Source organism: Myxine glutinosa, chromosome 7, assembly GCF_964187855.1.
Source record: "Myxine glutinosa chromosome 7, kmMyxGlut1.1, whole genome shotgun sequence".
In the NCBI taxonomy this organism is placed as follows: Eukaryota; Metazoa; Chordata; class Myxini; order Myxiniformes; family Myxinidae; genus Myxine; species Myxine glutinosa.
This window is the reverse complement of record NC_136267.1, coordinates 191,527,441-191,534,865: the sequence shown is the minus strand read 5'-3', so window position 1 is coordinate 191,534,865 and position 7,425 is coordinate 191,527,441.

The window sequence follows — 7,425 nt, the reverse complement described above, 5'->3', positions numbered from 1 at the left end:
ACACAAGTGCGAAAAGTGGTTTTTCAGCACTAACACAAGTGCGAAAAGTGGTTTTCAACACTAACACAACTGCGAAAAGTGGTATTTCAGCACTAACACAAGTGCGAAAAGTGGTTTTTCAACACTAACACAAGTGCGAAAAGTGGTTTTTTCAACACTATCACAAGTGCAAAAAGTGTTTTTTCCACACTAATACAAGTGCAAAAGTGGTTTCCTGCACCAACACAAGTGCGAAAAGTGGTATTTCAACACTAACACAAGTGCGAAAAGTGGTTTTTTCAACACTATCACAAGTGCAAAAAGTGTTTTTTCCACACTAATACAAGTGCAAAAGTGGTTTCCTGCACCAACACAAGTGCGAAAAGTGGTTTTTCAACACTAACACAAGTGCGAAAAGTGGTTTTTCAACACTAACACAAGTGCGAAAAGTGGTTTTTCAACACTAACACAAGTGCGAAAAGTGGTTTTTCAACACTATCACAAGTGCAAAAGTGTTTTTTCCACACTAATACAAGTGCAAAAGTGGTTTCCTGCACCAACACAAGTGCGAAAAGTGGTTTTTCAACACTAACACAAGTGCGAAAAGTGGTTTTTCAACACTAACACAAGTGCGAAAAGTGGTTTTCAACACTAACACAAGTGCGAAAGTGGTTTTTCAACACTATCACAAGTGCAAAAAGTGTTTTTTCCACACCAGTACAAGTGCAAAAGTGGTTTCCTGCACCAACACAAGTGCGAAAAGTGGTATTTCAACACTAACACAAGTGCGAAAAGTGGTTTTTCAACACTATCACAAGTGCAAAAAGTGTTTTTTCCACACTAATACAAGTGCAAAAGTGGTTTCCTGCACCAACACAAGTGCGAAAAGTGGTTTTTCAACACTAACACAAGTGCGAAAAGTGGTTTTTCAACACTAACACAAGTGCGAAAAGTGGTTTTTCAACACTAACGCAAGTGCGAAAAGTGGTTTTTCCACACTAATACAAGTGCAAAAGTGGTTTCCTGCACCAACACAAGTGCGAAAAGTGGTTTTTCAACACTAACACAAGTGCGAAAAGTGGTTTTTCAACACTAACACAAGTGCAAAAGTGGTTTCCTGCACCAACACAAGTGCGAAAAGTGGTTTTTCAACACTAACGCAAGTGCGAAAAGTGGTTTTTCAACACTAACACAAGTGCGAAAAGTGTTTTTTCCCCACTAATACAAGTGCAAAAGTGGTTTCCTGCACCAACACAAGTGCGAAAAGTGGTTTTTCAACACTAACACAAGTGCGAAAAGTGGTTTTTCAACACTAACACAAGTGCGAAAAGTGGTTTTTCCACACTAATACAAGTGCAAAAGTGGTTTCCTGCACCAACACAAGTGCGAAAAGTGGTTTTTCAACACTAACACAAGTGCGAAAAGTGGTTTTTCAACACTAACACAAGTGCGAAAAGTGGTTTTTCAACAGGAACACAAGTGCGAAAAGTGGTTTTTCAACACTAACACAAGTGCGAAAAGTGGTTTTTCCACACTAATAATAATAATAATAATAATAATAATAATAATAATAATAATAATAATTCATTTATTTTGTATAGCGCTTATCCAGAAGCCCAAAGGCGCTTTGACAGAGTGGAAAACATAATGCATAACAATACATGAAAACAACAATTGCAAAAAGACAAGAATCAATAGGGAAATATTTAAAGCAAAAGGAGGGAGAAGGAGAAGAGATAGTCAGGGGTTAAATGCTGTGGGTTGAATGTTGGATGCAGTGTTGAACAGGTGGGTCTTTAGTGATGTTTTGAATGTGGTGAGTGAGGAGGAGTCTCTGATGGTGTGAGTTAGTGAGTTCCAGAGGGTGGGAGCAGCGATGGAAAAGGCCCTGTCCCCCCAGGATCTGAATTTGGTCCGGATGGAGGGGGTCAGGAGGTTGGTACCAGCAGAGCGGAGGTTGCGGGTGGGAGTGTGTCTGGAGAGGAGGTCAGCCAGGTAGGATGGGGCCAGGTTATGGAGGGCTTTGTATGTCAAGAGGAGGATTTTGTACTGGATTCTCTGGGGGTTGGGGAGCCAGTGAAGCTTGTAAAGGACGGGGGTGATGTGGTCACGGGTCCGGGAATGGGTGAGTAGACGGGCAGCGGAGTTCTGAATGTATTGGAGTTTATTGGTGATTTTTGAGGGTGAACCATAGAGGAGGCTATTGCAGTAGTCCAGACGGGAGGTGATGAAGGCGTGGATGAGGGTTTCTGCAGCCGTGGAGGAGAGGGATGAGCGGAGACGGGCAATGTTTTTCAGGTGAAAGAAGGCTGACTTTGTGATCTGTTTAGTGTATTTGTCGAAGGAAAGGGTTTGGTCAAAGATGACGCCAAGATTCCGAATGTGAGGGGAGGTGGATACTGGGATACCGTCGATGTTGAGGTCAAAGTTATGGGTGGATTTTGTGAGCGTTTTTGGGCCAATGATGATTCTTTCAGATTTATCACAGTTAAGCTTGAGGAAGTTGATTTGAAGCCAGGATTTTATTTCAGTGATGCAGTCTGTCAGGATAGAGTGGGTGTCGGTGGAGATGGACTTGGTGGAGATGAAAAGCTGGATGTCATCGGCGAAGCAGTGGAATTGGAGACCATGACGGCGGATTAAGTGACCGAGGGGGGACAGGTAAAGGATGAAGAGGAGAGGCCAAGAACTGAACCTTGGGGGACACCTTGGGGGAGGGGAGCAGTGGGGGATTTGCAGTTATTGATGGAGAGGAACTGGCGTCTGTCAGAGAGGTATGATTTAATCCAAGAGAGGGCAGTGCCGGTAACGTTAAAGGTAGATTCAATTCGGGTGAGGAGGATGGTGTGATCGATGGTGTCAAAGGCAGCGCTGAGGTCGAGGAGGACGAGAATGTTGAGGTTGCCAGCGTCAGAGGAGAGGAGAAGGTCGTTGGTGATTTTGAGGAGAGCAGTTTCAGTACTGTGGTTGGAGCGGAAATCCGGATTGGAATGTTTCATACAGGTTATTGGCAGAGAGATGATGTTTGAGTTGCGTGGCTACAGCGCGTTCCAAAACTTTTGACAGAAAGGGTAGGTTGGAGATGGGTCTGAAGTTGTTTAGGGTGTCAGGGTTTAGACCAGGTTTTTTTAGAATGGGGGTAACAGCAGCAATTTTGAGGGAAGGTGGGACGATGCCTGTAGACAGGGAGGAGTTTATTGCTGCAATGATAAGTGGAGAGAGAGCAGGGAGGAAGGACTTGACAAAGCTGGAGGGGATGGGGTCAAGAGTGCAGGTGGCATTTTTCATTCCTATGAGGAGTTCAGAGAGGTCAGTAGGGGAGATTGGGGAGAACCGAGACAGGGGATGGCAGGACAAGGGGGGGCAGGTGGTTGGAGGGGGAGCGGGTGCGGCGGTGGTCAAGCTGTTGTAGATGTTGTCAATTTTGCGTTGGAAGAAAGAGAGGAAGGAGATGCAGTTGTCTACTGTGAATGACTGGGTGGTGGTGTTCAGGGGGCGGAGGAGTTTGTTTATTGTCGAGAAGAGTGCTTTTGGGTTTCCGGAGCCAGAGTGGATAATTTGAGAGTAGTAGGCGGAGCGGGCATGGGAGAGGGAATCTTTGTAGTGTTGTAGGTGGTCCTTGTAGGCCTGGGAGTGAACTGTGAGACCCGTTTTATTGCGGAGTCTTTCAAGTTGGCGAGCAAGAGTTTTCATCAGACGGAGTTCAGGGGTAAACCAGGGAGCAGAATGGGTGAAAGAAACTGTTTTGGTTTTTACAGGCGCAAGCTGGTCAAGGCAGGAGGAGAGAGTGTGGTTGTAGTAGTCAGTGAGGTCGGAAGGGGTGTAGAGGTCAATGAAGGAAGAAGTGGACATTTTTTCAGAGAGGGTGGATGAGAATGAGGTAGGTGAAAGAGCGTTTAGCTTACGGAAGTTGATAGTGCGATAATGCCTTGGTGTTGGGGCGGGGATGTTGATGGTCAGAGTGATGGCTAAGTGGTCAGAGAGGGTGAGGTCGGAGCCAGAGAGATGGTGCAAATTTAATCCAGTGGAGCAGACAAGGTCCAAAATGTGACCACGGATATGGGTAGGAAAGTCGACATGTTGAGTGAAGTTAAAGCAGGTGAGTAAATCAGTGAAGTCAGTGGTTATTGTGGAGTCAGTGGAGTCCATGTGGATATTGAAATCACCAAGGAGGAGGATTGAGGGGGAGAGGGAACATAGCTGGGTCAGAAAGTAGGAGAAGTCAGGCAGGAATGATGGGTGTGGTTTGGGAGGGCGGTAGACGACAGCCATGACTGACTGCGTGCGACCAGAGAGTTTAAAAGCCAGGTGTTCAAATGATGGAGCAGATGAGATGGAGATGAGGTTGGTCTTGATGTCTTGACGGTGGATAACGGCAATTCCACCACCTCGGCCCTCCGAGCGTGGTTTATTGACGTAGGAATTATCCATTGGGTGTGGTGAGGTTGAGTGTGTAGTAGTCCAGAGGTTGTTGCCAGGTTTTGGTGAGACAGAGAAAGTCCAGTTTTTTTATCCAGGATGTATCCGTTCAGGATGAGGCATTTGTTGTTGAGGGACCGGGTGTTGAACAGGGTGAGCTTGATGTTGTTTTGAACAGCAGGGATGAATTCAGGTGATTTAGCCAGGGTTCGTAGGCAGGAGGTGCGATCGTGTGCGTTGCTGTGACCAGGTGCGCTGGGACGAAGAGTGAGAGTGCGCTGAGCCGACCAGAGGACGGGGATGGAGTGACCTGATTGCAAATAAACAAACTTACGACCGGAGCCACGGTGAATGTACCTGGGTCGTCGGAGGAGTCCATTTGATTTGATGGCAGAGATGCATGATGGGGTGGAGCGGGTATTGAGCAGAAGGAGCCTTGCGGCGGAGTACCGCAGAGCCATGCCAGGCAGTAGCAGAGAGACGAGACGAGGCCAAGGTTGAGGAGGTGAAACAATGGTCCCAACCCACGAGAGCGGGCCCGAAGAAACGAAGGAGCCAGGTAGGTGAAGCCAGGAGCAGAGCCGGGACCAAGCAGAGGGCAGGCAGGAGCAAAGAGACGATCACGAGGCCAAGGTTGATCACGGCAAAGCGGCAAATGCAGCGGAAATCGACCGCCGCCGCTACAAATCTAGATCACGGTGGGAAACCGCCACCAAACCGCTGCGATGGTCACAACCCACAAGAGCGCGCCCGAGGAAACAGCGAGCAGGCGAAGGAGCCGGGCAGGCAAAGCAGGGAGCAGAGCTGGGGCTATGCAGAGGGCAGACTCAATGGCCAAAAAAAATCCGCACGACCACCAAAAAAGAAAGCAACTGACAGTTGCCCGGTCTGTCACTTTTCGCACTTGTGTTAGTGTTCAAAAACCACTTTTCGCACTTGTGTTAGTGTTGAAAAACCACTTTTCGCACTTGTGTTAGTGTTGAAAAACCACTTTTCGCACTTGTGTTGGTGCAGGAAACCACTTTTGCACTTGTATTAGTGTGGAAAAAACACTTTTTGCACTTGTGATAGTGTTGAAAAACCACTTTTCGCACTTGTGTTTGTGTTGAAAAACCACTTTTCGCACTTGTGTTGGTGCAGGCAACCACTTTTGCACTTGTATTAGTGTGGAAAAACCACTTTTCGCACTTGTGTTAGTGTTGAAAAACCACTTTTCGCACTTGTGTTAGTGTTGAAAAACCACTTTTCGCACTTGTGTTGGTGCAGGAAACCACTTTTACACTTGTATTAGTGTGGAAAAAACACTTTTTGCACTTGTGATAGTGTTGAAAAACCACTTTTCGCACTTGCGTTAGTGTTGAAAAACCACTTTTCGCACTTGTGTTAGTGTTGAAAAACCACTTTTCGCACTTGTCTTGGTGCAGGAAACCACTTTTGCACTTGTATTAGTGTGGAAAAAACACTTTTTGCACTTGTGATAGTGTTGAAAAACCACTTTTCACACTTGTGTTAGTGTTGAAAAACCACTTTTCGCACTTGTGTTGGTGTTGAAAAACCACTTTTCGCACTTGTGATAGTGTTGAAAAACCACTTTTCGCACTTGTGTTGTGTTAGTGTTAGGTTTCCTGCACCAACACAAGAAAAGTGGAAAAGAAAAGTGGCACACTAATCTATACACTCAACCTGAACTGTGAGTATAATGAAAAATGGGGAGAGTTAATAAGTTAAATGTAGGGATAAAAGGTGCACAATTTTTTGAGAGAAAAGGGTGTAATTTTTGAGAGAAAAAGGGTGTAATTTTTTGAGAGAAAAATGGTGTAATTTTTTGAGAGAAAAAGGGTGTAATTTTTTGAGAGAAAAATGGTGCAATTTTTTTAGAGCAAAATGGTGTAATTTTTTTAGAGAAAACGGGTGTAATTTTTTAGAGAAAAAGGGTGTATTTTTTTTTTTGAGAAAAAGGGTGTAATTCTTTTAGAGAAAAAGGGTGTAATTTTTTGAGAGAAAAAGGGTGTAATTTTTGGAGAGAAAGAGGGTGTAATTTTTTGAGAGAAAAGGGTGTACGTTTTTGAGAGAAAGAGGGTGTAATTTTGGAGAGAAAAAGAGTGTAATTTTTGAGAGAAAAGGGTGTAATTGTTTTAGAGAAAAGGGTGTAATTTTTGGAGAGAAAAAGGGTGTAATTTTTTTAGAGACAAAGGGTGTAATTTTTGAGAGAAAAAGGGTGTAATTTTTTGAGAGAAAAAGGGTGTAATTTTTTCAGAGAAAAAGGATGTAATTTTTGGAGAGAAAAAGGGTGTAATTTTTGAGAGCAAAAGGTTGTAATTTTTTTAGAGAAAAAAGGGTGTAATTTTTGAGAGAAAAAGAGTGTAGTTTTTTGAGAGAAAGAGGATGTAATTTTTTGAGAGAAAAAGGGTGTAATTTTTTGAGAGAAAAAGGGTGTAATTTTTTGAGAGAAAGAGGGTGTAATTTTTTGAGAGAAAGAGGGTGTAATTTTTTGAGAGAAAAAGGGTGTAATTTTTTGAGAGAAAAAGGGTGTAATTTTTTTTAGAGAAAAAGGGTGTAATTTTTTTCGAGAAAAAGCGTGTTATTTTTGAGAGAAAAATGGTGACTTTTTTTAGAGAAAAATGGTGTAATTTTTTGAGAGAAAAAGGATGTAATTTTTTGAGAGAAAAATGGTGTAATTTTTTGAGAGAAAAAGGATGTAATTTTTTGAGAGAAAAAGGGTGTAATATTTGGAGAGAAAAAGGGTGTAATTTTTGGAGAGAAAAAGAGTAATTTTTGAGAGAAAAGGGGTGTAATTTTTTGAGAGAAAACGGGTGTAATTTTTGGAGAGAAAAAGGGTGTAATTTTTTGAGAGAAAAAGGGTCATTTTTTTGGGTGCTCTAGAGTGAGTGGTCAATAAGTTTCCTTAATTTTCCCCATTGACTTCAATGTTAAATTTTAAGGTGAGCCAGATCCCAATCTGTTAATGGGGAAAACTCAATAAAGGTCATCTCCAGGTCATGTCCAGGTCATCGAGTCATCCAGTTT